This window comes from Lygodium microphyllum, chromosome 18 (assembly GCF_053477565.2).
Source record: "Lygodium microphyllum isolate KBCC chromosome 18, Lygodium_microphyllum_v1.1.10, whole genome shotgun sequence".
NCBI lineage: Eukaryota > Viridiplantae > Streptophyta > Polypodiopsida > Schizaeales > Lygodiaceae > Lygodium > Lygodium microphyllum.
The window spans coordinates 10507506-10525864 of NC_141152.1; positions in this window are offsets into that span (position 1 = coordinate 10507506).

Genomic DNA, 18359 nt, shown 5'->3' on the forward strand with positions numbered 1-18359 from the left:
TACATCATGCAGCATATTATTATAGTAAAGAATATTCAAGCAATCCAATAGTGAATCCTGAAAATTAATGTGCATTGCAACAGAGGCCAAAGTATGGCATATCATTGTTGTTGATAATATTAAACTATGCCTATGGAATGCACATATAATCAATTATTAGTAACATTGTAAGCACTACAAAGTGCAAGCCCATAAATTAAAATTGTCATTTTATAATGAACAATGAAATATCCCATCTATTGCAACATGTGGATGTAAGGATAGCACCAATGAATCAAAAAGATGAAAATGGACATTAATTTGATGAGAATGATTGACAAACTTCTATATTACAAAGTTCTATGTGCAAGTAGACTTGGTATAAAAAATAAACTTTGAAAACCATAACTTGGTCAAATCAAGACAAGCATGCCAATATCATGCATAAGGATGATCATTTTTGGAGCATATTTCTACTAGAATCTTAAGCATGAGTGTTGATTTATATTTGAAGCATATATGCCACAATTGTACTATGCTAACTTTGTTGGTAATTCAATTTATTTTCTATTGAGATAATCCAAAGCACCAAGTTCTTTTGGCCAACATCCTTGAGAATGAACTTTTCTTTCAAAACCACTTTAAAATTTGTCACCTGCACGCCCTTTGTTTCTTCATAACTAAACAAGCCAAGTAGCATCATTCTTATAAAGTAACTCAAGCAACATGATGTTGGGGAAAATAATGTTGACATTCAATTATTTAAATAGAGCACATCGATTGGTTGAGCCAACATGGAAAGATTTGGTGTCTGATGCAATATGTATCAACTTGCTCCTTGGTTGTTGAAACTTTACCACAATCTATGGTAGGTATTGTATTCTACATTATGTATGCTACAAATGGGTTATTTCCTTCATAGTTAAAGGATAAAACTCCTGCATGACTTCCTTATCCACTACTTTTGCACCTTCCATGGCAATATGTGAAGCTAACATGAAATAACCAATTTAGGTTCCTTACTTATTTCTACTAATGGGGATTATAGAGTTTGCAACCTCATTTGGAACTACTCTAACATTCCTATATGCAAGTAAATAATGCTAATAACAAGTATTATTGCACCTCAATTTTTGGGGTGATTCAACTAGGTAACTACTATGTACACATACAAATAGCTCAATTTGCTAACTAAAGAGGATGTCTAATAGTGGCTAGCATTTTTTCTTTTCAACTCAAATATTTACACTACAAATAAGGTTATGTAGCCCTAATACAAGGGTTCATATACTAGTTGAGATGATTGTCCCCCAAACTTACTCAACTTCCATTGAGGAATGCTTCTAAATCTTAGGCGTTGATGTTTGTTCTTAGGTGCACAACACTATTAAAAACTTTAGAAAATTGAAAACCTAATCTAGGATGAAGTTGCAGGCCTTCCTTTTGAAGCCCATTAAGGGGTACCAATCAAGAACTAAGAACCCACCCGAAATCCTTACACAAGGGTTAACTATGCATCCTAAACTTGGCCACACTCTTGCTTTGAAGCACTTTCAAGCGTGTCCACATTCAACACCCATGACATCGTATTTACTCTTACTTGTTGAGAGTGGAATTTTGATGCCGAGAAGTGCTTAAAAATAGCTAAAAATTACGAATATCAAGGGAAAAATATTCAACGCCGAAGGCGGCGGCTCAATCTAGGACGATTTTAAGCGTCAAGTACTTTGAAGGCGCTCGTGCAACACTTGCAGATTTTTAGTAATTTTTTCATGTGCCTGTGCGAGTCAGGGAAGTTGCCGGCCAGTCTAGGATGCCGAGACGGACACCCAGGATTTTTCAGATCGCAAATCAGACACCGGACGCGGAAGGTGCCAAAATTTGGCCAAATTTGAAGAGGCATGAATCAAGTGTGGCTAGTGGGGGGTGCCTCTTGGGACCCCCCACCCCCAAAAATCAACGAGAAGGAGGGCGGCATGTCAAAAAAACAGCTGCGCGCAGGAAACCCCCCCCCCCCCTCCTGGATGAGATTTATGGCTGTAAGTAAGCCATAGCAATGACAAGGCAGGGCTGCTCCACTACTTCTTCGCTCCGTATCACCTTCTCTCGCGCGTCCAATGGTGGACTGTGAGAAGCTCATGATGTTTTTCAATGGAGGTATGATGTGTTGATAGGTTATGTTGAGTGCCTAATAGGTTCTGTTGATCTTCTATTTTGTTTTGTTTTATTTTTGTATGAGAGGTTAGAATGATTGATGGATTTTGAGAGTTTTTAGAAGATTATAGAATTATTTTTGATGGTTTTGAATGGTTTTATGAGATATCCCCACCCCTGCTCCCCCCGTAGGAATTACCCCTCCCAAAACAAATAAAGAAAATTGAAAATTTTTTAATACACCCCTCCATTGTCAATGCTGATAGTTGGCGGAGGAAGGGGGAGTCAGCATGACGACAACAAGGGAGGGGTTCTCTCTCCTCCCTCTCTCTCCTCTAAGGGTAGATTCATGCGGTGAAGAAGAAGAAGAAGAATGGATGACGGATGCTTGTCCAATGAAGGCCAGATTGCTCCGTGGTTCAAGAGGAATGAAGATTGCTGATTGTGGACTGTTATGAGCATGAATGGTGGCTGGAAACCAGTCCCGCAATGAGGCATAAAAACCCGCAACCCGAAAATGCAATTGGTAATGCGTTTTTATAAGAAAAATTGATTCTTTATGCTATTTGATACACGAGACATCGTTCATATGGGCTATAAATTGATAATAATGTTGTTTGCAATGCCTTCCAATTGTTTGAAATTATAAAACCAGAAAATCATGAGCCGTATGGCCGAAAACAATAAAATAAAACCCGTAAAACACGCGAAATAGGGGAAAATTGGGTGTTTTTGATATATAAATGGAAAATATAATAAGACACACCAACTATTTTTGTATTTTTGCTGCAAATGAACCTAAGGGCCACAGCCCACAACTCATTTTGCATTTTCAGTTATTTAATATTGAAAAAAAATACAAGAAAAATAGAAAAAATGGGTAAAAATAAGGGAAAAATAGGTTTTGAGTATGCGGAAAATACTAAAAAATAAGATTCATGTTTGTGTATGTATGGGGGGTTTGAAATATGAGGTTTAGCCCCAATTCAGCCCTACCTTTATGTTTTAGTGAGTTTTTATTGCTTTTCATACAACAAAAAATATGGAAAATATTACCCTAAACCTATGCATCGTGCACAATCTAAACGGCGAGGGGGTAAAGAGAATGAGAGTGGTGTTTAAGTGCTGAGAGAAAAAAAGACTGATTGTTTTCATCTATGCATATCATATAGATCGGTCGTTAATTTAAAATAAGGATCTAGTAGCACAAGGTCTCCTCGGTGCTAGGTTCGTGTAACGTAGCAAGTATGCGTTAGAGAAATTCATTGAAAGAATGTTTTTGCACTAAGCACAATGCTGTTTTTTCTTTGTTTGGGCACATGGACATTCACAATTTGCATGAATCATAAAATGATAAAAGGTATCAGACAATACCTCCTGGATGCATAGCACCTGTATTCTCTAGACCGTGACCAACGTTGAGTGAGTAAGGTTGTTCCAAGCTGTAGGCTAGGCGTTGGGTCTAAGGGGAAAGTAAAGTGAGGTATGGTACATCCTGGAACGAAATAATTGGTACCTTGAGAGAATTATGTGCGAAGTGTTATATATGTTTAGCGACGCATTGAGGGGCCAATCCCCAAGATGTAGGAGAGTCGCAGTGAGGTAGCGGCAGTGAGCCGTGGGAGGACCTCCTATGTTTGTACTTCGTGCCATTGGGCAATGTGCTAGGACTCCCTCTGAGGAGTGTTAATTGGGTTAGAGCTGGACTACGATACATGATACAAACGCAAGATGATTAGGAAGGCAATGTATGATGTATGTGTCATCAACGCTCCTGGCCGCGAGGCCATGGGGTTGTTGAGCGCATGATAGAGGTCCGACTGGTGCATGAGCCAGTGCCGGTCCATTTTAGGTCCCATCAGTGGTGCGTCTGCCGAGAGCCACTTATAAGTGGTGGTTTTTGGATTTAGGGTTTCTAGGGACCTAAAGGAAGTTGGTTTATGTCCTTTGACAAGGACGGTCAAGCCGAAATCCAAAAAGCCGAACGTGCAGAGAGGGCTAGGCGGCGGTTAGAGATCGTAAGCCGTTATTTTCCTCAAAGGAGTAGTCCTGTACGTATACGAAGAAGTGGTCTTAGTCACTTAACTGCTCCACCTATTCCATTAGGGGCAGGAGGAAACATAAGTTCTTCCTCTTCTCCACCAAGTCTACCCACTTTAAGTGGGGGTGTGAATCCGTCACTTCAAGCTCCTATTGCTAATCGGATAGTCACCATGGCACAGCCTATTGCAATTCCTGCAGGGACGCCGAATTTACCAGCCTTAGGAGTTCCCTTGCCCATTTTTAATGGGTTAGCGGAAGAGGATGCAGAATTTCACATTTGTGAATTTCAGAGGTTGATGTTCAATTATCGCATCCAAGACGAGGGACATCTCATGATGTTCTTCAATATGACATTAAAAGGAAGAGCTGCGGTATGGTATCACACCATAGAGTCTGGAACCATAACCACCATTGATCAATTCTATGCAGCTTTCCGAGCGGAATATGCCCCTGAAAGAGGTGGCCAATATTGGTTGCGGGTCTTGAATGTAACACGTCAGGATCCTCACGAGAATGTGAAAGCATATGCTAAGAAGTTGAAGGAAGTATTCCGTAAGTTGCAAACTTACATTCCCATTCCACCAGCTACCCAATTGTAATACTTTTTGCATGGGTTGGACTTTAATATCCAAGTACAATTGAGCAGTGTGGCCTTAGCAGATATAGACACCGCTATTACGCGGGCAGAGGGAGTAGAAGCATGATTACAAACGGCCTACTCCTCTCGAATGAATGTTAATGGGGGATTAGTACCTAGTGGCAATCCAGCATTGACGGATGGAAGTCAAGGGATGCCTATGACTAACCCTGTCGGGAGAGGGAGTGTGGTCTCGAATATACCTTTACTACCGGCTCCTCCCAGTGTGACTATGCCTATGGCAAGTCAATTGGCTCCATCAAATGTTGGAGCCTAAGTTTCAAGTTTGAATGTTGTTCCTGTGGGTCAACAGCCTGCCAAATTAGATTGTTAGGCCAATGGAATGACGAGTTGACGATCGTGGCTACGAGTCGAGCGCATCTAATGTCCTTGGCGAAGTCAAGGACATGATGAAGCATTATACCGATATGATTTCCGAACAATATTGACAAATAGCTGTCGACGTTAATTTCTTAAACAAGCAACAAAATTTGATAGGGAGTCGACGCCCTGAAGAGGGTGGACCCTCTAGATTCAGTTGTAAATGGTGTGGTGGACAACACTTCCCTAGAAACTGTCCAAATGTGAAATGTGACATTTGTGGGAAGTCGGGCCATCTAGCTGCTACCTGTTGGAGTAAGATTAGTTCTCTCCAATAAGGGAGTAAACAACCAGGCCTTGTGAATCATAGAGCGCAAGGAAATAACTTGCAGCAGAATGATGTACCTAGGCAAATATTGCAGAGGGGAAAAACAACTATAGAAGAGTTGCCACAAGGCAACGGAGTCAGCCTTATTGAGGCTGTACGAGTCAATGATGCTGAAACCTCTAACTTAAGAGCCGTGACAAGAGGCCAAAAGGCTAAAGAGGTTGACAAAGATAATACAAAACCGGTTGAGGCAAACCCTAAACAAGGGGATAAGGGGACGCAAGTCCAGAGTCCTAGCATGGAAGGGGGACCGCTAAGGCTAGTTGACAAGAAAGGCGACCCTAAAAAGGATGAGGCAGTGCCAAGAAAGAAGGCAAGATCCAAGAAAGAAGCACCAAAACCGGTCCAAAGACCCAAAGAGAGGATGGTTTGGCGAGAAAAGAGAGCTTTGGCTACTTATCATGACTTTGATTTAGCGAGTTCTCTTTGCGAAGTTAAACCAGATGTGAACCTCTTGCAATTGAATTATCTCCAGGAGTACGTAAGGAATTTAAGAAGATCCTACGTATTGGGTATATTGTGGAACCTCTGGGCATAGCACGAGTAGGGGAAGATTGGTTTGACCATGCGGAAAAGAATTGCCCTAGGGTTTCAGCTTATGTAGATGGAATATTAGTGGAACACTGGATCCTCCGTCAATATCATGAGTTCAGAATTGATGGGGAGGCTGGGTCTACGCATCCAGAAAGACAGCTCCACCCTTATGAGAATGGCTGATGATAGTCTAAGACAACCAGAAGGTTGCGTTACTAAGGTCCATGTTATAGTTGTGAGTGTAGAATGCTTCTTGGACTTTAGGGTGATAAGATTTGCAGGACGCCCTAGCTATCGAGTTTTGCTAGGTAGACCTTGGATCTTACAAACAGACTGTTAAGTCGATATACCCGCTGGTCGAGTGGTTCTAGGTAGAGGTGCTAATCGAGTAATAGTCGATGCTTATCCTGAGTCTCCTCAAAGTGAGAGAGCTCCTTTATCTTCTACGGAATTAGAGACAGCAGATGATCCATCTGGTAGTGAGACATCATCCAGTGATGAATCTAAGGAGGGGTCCACTACAGAGGATATCTATCAGATAACTCTAAATGATCCGATAGAGCCTTAAGATAGGATAAGAGATGCAGACGTGATTGAGTTAGACCTTGGCACGTCGACTGATTCGCGGCCAATTAAATTAGGTTCTATGCTCAGTTCAGCAGAAAGGGAGGACTATGTGTCCCTAATTCAAGAATTCCACGATATCTTTGCCTGGTCGAGCTGAGAGGTATTCCTCCTAGCCTGGCTGTTCATACTATCCCTGTAAAAGAAGGCAGTCGTCCTGTGTGTCAGAAGGTAAGGCGAATGCCTTTTGAATTGAGGGACGGGCTGTTTGAGGAGTTGTAGAAGTTAAGGAAAGTTGGGTTAATCTTCCTTGTACAACACACAGAATGGTGTTCACCAGTTGTTATCAAGAAGAAGAAAAATAACCAGATCTGGTTATGTGTAGATTTTAGAGAGCTGAATAAGCAAACAGTTAAGGATTACTACCCGTTGCCGTTTATTGACCAGATTTTGGATCAATTAGCAGGTAGGAAAATATATTCATTCATGGATTGCTTTGTGGGATATAACCAGATGGCAATTGCAGAAGAGGACAAGTTGAAAACGACTTTTATTACTTTCTTTGGTACTTTTGCGTACCATGTGATGGCCTTTGGTTTATGCAATGCACCTGGATCGTGGCAACGAACAGCAGACAAGACCTTTGGTGACATCTCCCCAGATGAGTTAAAAGTATTTATTGATGACTTGGGGGCAGCCACTATAAGGGAAAGGATGTTGGTTATTTTGAGAAAGTGCTTTGAGCGCTGCAAATAATTTTGTATCGCTCTCAACCTATGGAAGTGTGTCTTTGGCGTACCTTATGGGCTATTGCTAGGCCATGTGGTCAGTTCAGTAGGGATAGCAACTGACCCTGAAAAGATCAAGGTTATAGTTGCTATGAGTCCACCATGCACTCCGAAAGAGGTTCATAGCTTTCTGTCGTTGATAGGGTACTATCAAAGGTTTATCAATGCCTTGGCAGAAAGAACGTTGCCATTAACGAATTTATTATCCTTTAGCTGTTCATTTGAATGGAGCAACCCTTGTAAGGTAGCTTTTGAGGATGTGAAATAGGAGCTAGTAAAAGCACCCGTTTTAAAAGCACCTAAAAGAGGTGAGGTGTTCTATATATTTTCAATAGCCACCATGCATAGTATTAGCTGCTGTTTAGTCCAAATCTGGGAGGAAAAGTGGTATCATCCGATAGCTTTTGCTAGTCGAAAATTGGGCATTTCAGAGATCAATTATACCTACATGGAGAAGTTGTGTCTTGCGATGGTCTTTGGGACTAAGAAATTCAGGCACTATATCCTCTATGAAAAGGTAGTATTCTATACAAAGGCGAAAGGACTTAGATTGCTTATGAATAAGCTGTAGCCGCCTGATCGTTTGGCAAAGTGGTTAATCACTTTGCAGGAGTTCGATTATGAGATTAAGAGTAAGCCACCGAGGTTGCAGGGTATTGTGGAATGCCTTGTGGATTTCGGGAGCCGAAAGAGATCTTAGCTGAGGGAAGTGATATTGAGGAAATGTTTAAAATTGATACAGCTTCTATTCCATCTTGGTATGCTGCTATTACGCATTATTTATCAATAGGAGAGACGGGAAACACTATATTGGGGAATATGGGAATTTCCCATAAGTTTGGGACATGTGGTCAAATCTTTGGATTTGTCATAACTTGAACACTATAACTCCAAATCGAGCGCTCTATAGCTCAATAGATTCCATTTTTCAAGAGCTTTCCAATGATAGGTCACATCATATGGTTTTGAGAAACTTATGGGCATGTTATCCAAGTGCCACCTTTTTAGTATTCAAAAAATGGGAATTGGGAGATTCCCAAACTCTCTAATATTGTGTTGGGAGCTGGTTTATCAAAGTTTGAAAAGAGAAAAATCAAACAACAGGCTTTGAAGTTTTCCTTGATCGTAGGGACGCTATATCGGCAGGGTGTTGATGATATCTACCGTTGATGTGTGATGCCTGACGAGGTTCCTTTTATCTTGGAAGAGTGTCATGACTCTGCATGTGGAGGGCACTTTGCGGGACGATTGACGGCGCAGAAAGCTTTAAGAGCCGGATATTGGTGGCCGTCCATCTTCCAAGATTCCTTTGAGTATGTAAAGAGATGTGATACCTGTCAAAGGCATGACAGTAGAGAGAATAGGAAATGCCCACTTACACCTATCGTGGCTATTCTTCCATTTGAGAAGTGGGGCATTGATTTTGTGGATCCTATCACCCCGTCGTCTACTACCCAGAAGAGGTATATTATAGTAGCCACTAATTATTTCACAAAATGGTCAGAAGAGCAGGCGACGAGGTAGGATAATGCAAAAGAGACTGCAAGTTTCCTGTTAGAACAGATTATTTGCCGCTTTGGTCCACCGAGGGAATTAGTGTCAGATCGTGGAACCCATTTCTTGAATAAGGTGATCAAAAGCTTGATAGAAGCTTGGTAAATCAAGCATAATAAAACGACTCCTTATAATCCGCAAGCAAATGGGCAAGTTGAAAGTACTAATAAACAGCTTGTGGGTATTTTGTCTAAGATAGTCTCTGAGAAGAAACGAGACTAGGACAGGAAGTTGTATGTGGCAGTATGGGCATATAATACCACTTTCAAGCGAGCTACCGGCCATACTTCATTCAAATTGGTTTATGGGGAAGAGTGTGTGTTACCCCTCGAAATTGAATTGCCAACCATACGGTTTGCAATTAACCACTCTTTGGGAGATGAGGATTCCCTTTTTGAACGTTTCACGACCTTAGCCCATTTGGATGAGTTGAAGTTGCAGAGCTTGTTACACCAGGAGGTAGCCAAGCATCGAATAAAGCAGTTGCATGACCTTAGAGCGAAGAAGTACACCTTTAAAAAAGGGCAATTAGTCCTCTATTATGATGCACGTAGGGAGCTGTTTCTAGGGAAGCTGGAACCTAAATGGGATGGTCTCTACAAGATTGTTAGGTTAGGGAAGAATAGGTCTACGGCCCTATTAGCTGATCTACAGGGAGTAGAGTTTAAAAATAAGGTTAATCTTAATAAGATTAAACCTTATTATTTCTAAGTATGCTAATACAAAAGAAATGCATTGCAGGTCCATGCTGGGGATGATTTGAGACCTGCGGAAGAGCTTAAAGTCAGTTGATGGGTCGGTTAATTCCTTATTTGGAGCATCCATATTTGGAGCAAAGATACCATCAGGGGAAACTCATCTGGTGGAGCAAAGGATACAAAGTGATTGAGCAAGAAGACGGAACCTTTGTGTGGGAGATCAAAGTCTTCTGCCATCACTGCTTACGATTGTTGACGAGTATCCCTGTTGAGTTCAATGAAGAAGGTGGGATGGAGCCGTCAGTTCATCCTCTCAACATGCTAAACTTTGATTACCATAATTACGAATAGAGGAGTTCGTGATGGCAGGTTGTGTAAACCCATTGTGGACGTATACATTATATTTTGACGGACCATCCAGGGGCCCTAATAAAAAAGGGGAGTGTTGGAGTAGTAATCCGAGATCCTTGACGAAGAGTTACGATGAAGTTAGCTGCTTATCTCGGGGTAGGATTTACTAACAATATGGCAGAGTATAAAGCCTTGATTATGGGACTGCATATTGCTAAACAAGGTGGTATTCGTCGGTTGTTAGTAAAAGGGGATTCCCAGTTGATCCTCAATCAGCTAGATGGGACATACACAGTGCGGAACCCCATTCTTTGTATGTATCATCGGACTGCAATGACCCTACTTGAGGAGTTTGAGAGAGTCTCTTCAGCTGATTCCACGTTACTGGAATCAGTTTGCGGATTCTTTGGCGAATCTTGCTTATGAGGAAGACCTCTTCTTTAATTGTGGTCCTAGTCTGGATATTGTCATCAATGATGAAACATGACCCGGTCACTTGTGGGGAATGTTATCAGAGCATGCAATATATGTCAAACGATGGTTGATATGGGTAATGCAAAGAGTAGCCGAGACCAATCTACCGTTATTGTCTTGGACCCATAGGTTAATTAGACGACATGTTATGCATACGCCTCTTGCTATATATGTAGGAGGGATGGGTCATAACCTTATGCATTTAGTTTGGGGCTACAAGCCAATTTTTTGTCCTTGGAAAGGAGTCTATTATTGTATATTTGGATTCTTTCAGGGAAGGATGTGTAGGTGCTACTACGTTTTATCTCATTAGGCCAAGAGGGCCAGTGTTGCAAGGTTGTGAATGTTTTATTACATTAGGCCAAGAGGGCCGATCAAAATTTTTAGTGAAGTGCTTAATTTCATTAGGCCAAGAGGGCCAGTTTTCTGTTTAGTGCAGGTGCGGTTAATGGTTTCCTGTTTTAGTTTTGTGCTAGACAGGTTGGAAGAAGAACTTGGAAGGAGCCTTTTGTTGCGCGGAAGCTTCTTGTGGCCCTATCCAGGTGATATCTTTCCTTTATGAGTATTGTGGTTTTTATGCTATATGTGTCTGTGTACTTGTAGGGGATTTTGTTTTATTGGGGACCGGCGTCCAAGGCATGAAGTCCCAGGTTTAGGTTTAGTATGACTGAGGGAGGTTTGAGTAGTTGTTGCCTCCTGTAAAGACATTGTCAAGCATTGAAGGACCTGTTTTAGAAGGGAGTCCTGGTGACCCTGTTCTGCTAGCCTGCTAGGCAGCTGTTCTAGGAGTTCTTGTTAGTTGTGAGGCCGTTAGGGAAGCCTACAGAAGGAAAATAAAGATGACAAGAAAAATAGGAAAAATGGGTAAAAATAAGGGAAAAATAGGATTTGAGTGTGCGAAAAATACTAAAAAATAAGATTCATGTTTGTGTATGTATGGGGGGTCTGAAGTATGAGGTTTAGCCTCAGTTCAACCCTGCCTTTATGTTTTAGTGAGTTTTTATTGCTTTTCATACAACAAAAAATATGGAAAATATTACCCTAAACCTATGCATAATGCACAATCTAAATGGCGAGGGGGTAAAGAGAATGAGAGTGGTGTTTAAGTGCTGAGAGAAAGAAAAGACTGATTGTTTTCATCTATGCATATCATATAGGTCGGTCGTTAATTTAAAATAAGAATCTAGTAGCACGAGGTCTCCTCAGTGCTAGGTTCATGCAACATAGCAATTACGCGTCAGAGAAATTCATTGAAAGAATGTTTTTGCACTAAGCACAATGCTGATTTTTCTTTGTTTGAGCACATGGACATTCACAATTTGCATGAAGCATAAAATGATAAAAGGTATCAGACAATACCTCCTGGATGCATAGCACCTGTATTCTCTAGACCCTGACCAACGTTGAGTGAGTAAGGTTGTTCCAAGCTATAGGCTAGGCGTTGGGTCTAAGGGGAAAGTAAAGTGAGGTATGGTACATCCTGGAAGGAAATAATTGGTACCTTGAGAGAACTATGTGCGAAGTGTTATATATGTTTAGCGACGCATCGAGGGGCCAATCCCCAAGATGTAGGAGAGTCGCAGTGAGGTAGCGGCAGTGAGCCATGGGAGGACCTCCTATGTTTGTACTTCGTGCCATTGGGCAATGTGTTGGGACTCCCTCTGAGGAGTGTTAATTGGGTTAGAGCTAGACTACGATACGTGATACAAATGCAAGATGATTCGGAAGGCAATGTATGATGTATGTGTCATCAACGCTCCTAGCCGCAAGGCCGTGGGGTTGTTGAGCGCATGATAGAGGTCCGGCTAGTGCATGAGCCAGTGCCGGCCCATTTTAGGTCCCATCACTTGTCGTTTGCATGCTTGGTAACTACAAGTAGGCAACAAGATTAGCATGCATGTTGACTAGAGTGCCTCGCCCACCCTAGACGAAACACATGCCATGCCAAAAATTATGTGTTGTTCTATTCATTATACACGAGTCATAAAAACAAAATATGCGATGAATTTGCAATGTAAGAGAATGATCCACATAGTAAGGTTTACTCAAAAGCCTATACAACATGTGTATCCCCAAATTCCAAAGAGAGTCTCGCACTACATCATCCTCGAGGGTGTGCTGCTCATGAATACAATACCAACATCCTGAGTCTAGAAGCCAACACATGTGTCACCACTGACCCGTTGGGAAATGAGAGAGTGAACTGGCACTCCTCATTCTCACCACTGTATGCACAATCAAAAATAGTGCAGATGCCCCTATAACTCTCGTCATAGAGTTGCACCATCCTGCCAATCAAGATAGATATCGCTGTATGTGGTACATACCGTAAGGTAAGGGGAAGCAATGCATGGCAAGTGTGACATGAAAAAACAACCAAGGGTCCACCAAGAATGTTTTGGTTTAGCAGTGAGGACAATATATGCGTGGTTTTTCATTGAACCTAATGCGGCCCCTTCCTCATTGATGCTTGCGTCTCAATACACGTGTGGTGTGGGGATGCTTCGGTTGCGAGGAGGATCCACATTCCTTGTTTGGTCAAGGATGGTCACTCTTGCCATGTCCCAAGCGTGTCTGTGTGACATTTTCCTGGACTTGATAGATCCCACCCTTCATAGGCATATCAATCTCATGTGGGGCAAACATGCGAACAAGAGACTCCCTTGCACTTTGCAATTGGTGCATACAAGCTTCCCTCTATGTTGAGGTATAGGACAAAACCTCAACCTCAATGCGTTTAAGGAGCCCTCTGAAGTCCTCAATAGAGGCACAAGATCCTCTTTCTGCACACCTCCATCGGGGCATGGCCTCTCCAATACTAGATTTTCATCACCATAAGGACTATGTGGTGTGTCATCAAAGGGCCGTGCACTATCGATGATGGGCAAAACCTCATGAAGGTGAGGAAAATAGCTCCTCAAGATGAGCTGCAAGCCATAGAGATGTTTACAATCTGCAACCCAATCAGCACAATCACAATAGTTTGCTTGCACACTTACATTATACCTTTTGTCTTGTTGTGTTGCACTTGCCATTTTGAAGAGCATGGTTCCCTCATGAATGACTTGAATAGAGAAGGGATTGACCTTGTACCACTGGAGTATCCTCTCCCCTATTGCCAATCTAGCTGTGTGGCTCTTGCTCGACCCATAGACTTTGAAGCGCCTAGAGTCAACTACGAGAAAATAGTCCCTTTCAAGAACATAATGTATCACAACAAAATGATAAATAACATTCCAACTCAAAATCAAGCACATTACCTATCTCCCACTTCTGTTTGAAGAACTCAAGTGCAGTTCCACCCATTCTCAATCCTGATGGGATGAGTTTCCAACAAGGGCGTGCAATAGATCCAATATAGACCTGTTGATCTTGGCATCAAGTAGAGTGTATTGCCATAGTCTCTCAATTAGATTGGTGGTGTCAACATTACCATGCGGAAACATGCGACCAAACTTGGGCCATCTTGTATGCCATATACAATATTTTCCACGCCATCCATTTGTAATGTATCGTACCACGTTTGGATGAGAGGAGTAGCAGTGCAATAACTGCTGAAACAACTCGTCAAATTGCAATTCTATTGGACATTGCATGAGATTGGACAAGGATGCGTAAACTTGATCACGCTCATCTGATGGAACCTTGATCCATGAGAACATGGGACATTAATCACTACCAAGCTCATTGAAACACACGAAAGGTAGTTCTTAAAATCAAAACAATCATAGCAATGTGTACATGTGGGAGAAGATTCTCAACCCAAGCCTTCTTTGTATGGAACCAATGAAGAATAATATGGCATGCAACTTGGTGTCTAGTGCCATCGAGATAGTTGGCGGTCCAGCAATGAGGATCATCAAAGATAACCTTTGAGAGTGCCTCCAACTCTTGTTGAGACTTATCGATGACAAGTGCAGAAGGGCGAATGTCACCCATTCTAGAGAGAACTATTTTCATTGTGATCTGCAAAGCGATGACCTCTTGGTTCAACCCATTGTCACATGTGCACAACATAAACCAAATAAGAATGCCCATTCCATGTTGGTTTGGTAGAACCACTGCATAAAGAGGAAGGCCAAACACATTGGTCTTAAACGTGCTATCAATCGCCCAGGCACTATTCTTCGAGAACCTCTTGCTCATTTCTAGCATCCATTCATCTTGGACAACCAATATGAATGGTCTATCCTTGTCCTCTTTTGCATGTGGATTATACAGTTGGCAATATAGCACCTAAAGGACCCAAGATTGATTTATCAAATAGATGTACTAATCACTATAACATATAAATATCGAGAGAAATATGACAAGTACCTTATTTTGGTCTCGTAGACGAATCGCTTCCAAGTACATCGCGGTCCAATCATCCTTAGAAAGTTTGCCTGCAATATACCAATAGCATTGATGCTCAAGGTAGTCCAAGACCATCGAACAATAACTTAAAAGATGAGAACATACCTTCATTATGCATTTGGTAAGATAGTATTTGCACCTCTTTTGGAATCATGAAGAACCTATACGTTACACGATCTAATGGAGAGGCATTTTTGAAATGAAATTGCTCTTTCGTCAAGCTCATCTTGGCGACGTGGCGGCATGTCCCCACGTCAAACAGATCATCCTTGCAGCAATCAGCCACACATGGATGCACTGGCAAGTGATACAAATCACTGCGAGAACCAGGTGTATGGCCCTCGTGTAGAGCATGTACTCGTAGAGTAACCTTGTGGAGGCCATCTTTATACTCGATTTGCACCTTGAATGGGCAACCACATTTCTTCGAGGTTCTCAATCTGTGAATTTGGGAGCCTTTGCGAGTTGCGCTGCCACCACGATGACATGCATATTCCACTATTGCCTTCCCTAAACCATGCGTTTTGGTTGAGCGAAGCTTGACTAGCCTGGCTTTGTGTTGAACCATGATCTCTTGAAGTTGGCACTCCACAAGAGATATGTCTGAGGTAAGATCCAAGATAGGTACTATTCCGTCAAACCCATGGGGCTTTGTGGATGCCTTGCAAGTACAAGCACTTGCCACTACCATTACTATAAGACGAGTCACCATTGAAGGAGGAATCATTGCCACTTTGCCATCTACAAGAAGAAGATGTGCCACACTTTCAAGAGAAGGAGAGAGGTAGATTTCATCTCATTTACTATCTACATTTTTAAAAATTTAATGTTTGCACCATGCATAAATCTTAAAGTGGATTGTAGTGTGTGGGGCATTGATTGAAGTAAGTTATAGCAGAAACTAGTTGTGAAAGGAGTTTGTTGTGCTCAATTGTCCATTTGGAGTTACTTGATTGCATTAAAAATTTGAAAAGTGGAGCTCCAAAAGGAACACCAATGGAAAGGGGTTTCTACTGCAAGAAATATATATCTTGTTTCATCAATAACTATCTCTTTTATCTTTTATATGATCTCAACAAAGAAAATAACACCAGAAACAAGAAATTTTCACGTAGCTTCATAGAAATAATTCTCCCACGGCTTTAACTTCAACAAAATTGATCATTATCTTCATATTCTTCATAGAATTCAACCAAAAAAGAGAACACACAAGAAACACCATTTTGAATGGAAACAAATTACATAGTATTCATCTTCATTGCATATGTAGATACATTGTTTTGCATAGAATTGGCTATCTTTGACTCTCTATCTCTCTCTCAATCAATAGTACATCATCTCCTCACTACAATACTCAATAATTACTCATAATAATCCTTATTTGGTCGTGGATGCCCCTTCCAAAAGGTGTGTCTGATATGAAAGGTCACCAGAGCCACTACAGTGACTCTTCATAGCTTATCACTATCACTTCACTCTAGTCTTCTCTTGAGTCTTCAACAGCTACTTCTTCCACTTCTTGAGATATTTTGAGCTTGCATTCACCTCTTTCCAAGGCTAGACAACTTTTCCAAAGTCATACATACATTCTACAGAACACTTACAGAGGCATACATAACAAAACAGAATAGAAACAGAGGATTTACAAAAGCCCATCAGAGGGTTATAGAAGGTCAACAGAAAACATCAGAACCACATAACTCATACTAAAACCATTTCAAAATATCAAAAACCATTCAATGAGCTTTCAAACATTCTCAACCTTCATCAATCATTACTCCATGCTTCATACAGAAGAAAATGAGAACAAAATAGAAGCTATCAGAACTGCAACAAAACCTATTAGAACATCACAGAGCCTCATATCTCTACTAGAAATCATCATGAGATTCCAAAACATAATCAACCTCATCCAAAACACTCTCAAAAACTTCCAAAATAATCAATCATCACTCAAAATCCATCAAAAATCAACCATTCAACCCATCAAAACAACAAAAATCAACCAAAATACCAAGTCATTTCAGCATTCAACATATCCCCACACTTAATAAGGAATCTTTCTCACGACCTAAGAAAAATGGAATATAAGTTTATCAAAGAGCTCAACTCGATCTTCTTTAGCATCTTCAATAAATCATCCAACCATGATCCCAACTTATAACCTGTATCTAATAAAGAATATAACGAAAGGAAAACCCTTTATCCATTAACACATCTTTTAAACAATAGCAAATCATAATAAATTCGTAAAGGATATAAGAGGTTTTGTAGCTTTGCATCTTAAAATTTCCATCCACCATCACCATCACTGCGCAAATAGTCAAAAATAGAGATCTCGAACAAATCCAATATTCAACCACCACGAACTCATCACATATAGAAATTAACAAAACACAAACACAAAACAACCATCTGAATGGCACCTCCAAAAGAAAAGATATATCTTTATGAATCATAAAAGATACATCTAGAGGTATCAGTGAAGATGATCCCTCTTGAAGGCTTGATGATTACGAAAACGATCCATGGATAAGGATTCATCTACAAAAGTGTTTGGAGGATTCTGGAAGGATTGAAGGCAACACATCCATTCTAATAAAGCAAGGTATTCGCTAGGCAGACAAAGGGCATGAAAATATAGTACATCTAATTGTTGGGAATCAATATTCACCTTGACACTTATACATAACTTTGGAATGGCCTTTTGATCATTATGTGAATGCCTATGCATAGTTGTCAATCTCACTGAAGGATTTGGATATTGTGAATATTGTTGGGAAAAATGGAGATAATTTTGGTGCGCTTGACTAGAAGTCATCCACTCCCCTAGAATTAGTGGCCAATTAATCTGCGATCCAGTAAGAGAATCAGCTGAGCTCCATTCTCTTCTTCGTGGAATCTTCAAATCAAACCCTTTATACCCACTAACCAACTGAGGGGGCTGAGAAATAGAAGTGGTAGGAGATGGAAGAGAAATTGGTATAAGAGGATGAAGAGATGGGTAGGAAAAATCATAAAATGAGGAATAAGCTAAAGAAAGATTAGTTGAAAATTTAGGTGAATTAGTTAAGAAAGGTGTTATGTGATAGGTAGGAAAAGTGGAAGGAATATGTATGGATGGGGAAGGACAAGATGGAGAAGGGGAAAATACTCGATCTTCAATGAAAGAGCAATAGGTAAAGATCATAATTTGAGGGACACCATGAGGTTGAAAAAGGAGAGGTAAAATGACCGTTGAGTTGGATTTATAAAGTGAAAAATAAGTATTATATCGATGGGCCATTTGTTGATAATAGAATAGGCTAGGAAGAATGGATGGACCTAAGGTAGATCCTAGATGGTAAGCATCAACGAAAGATGAATCAAATGGATAGTTTTTGGAAAGATAAGCTAAAAGATCCACCCTTAATTGGTTAATATTCTGCACATGAGTAGAGGCTTTGTTTTGTCTTTGGTTCAAGACTACAGAATCAATCATTGGATGCCATAAAGTGTCAAGGCAAGTAGCCATTTTG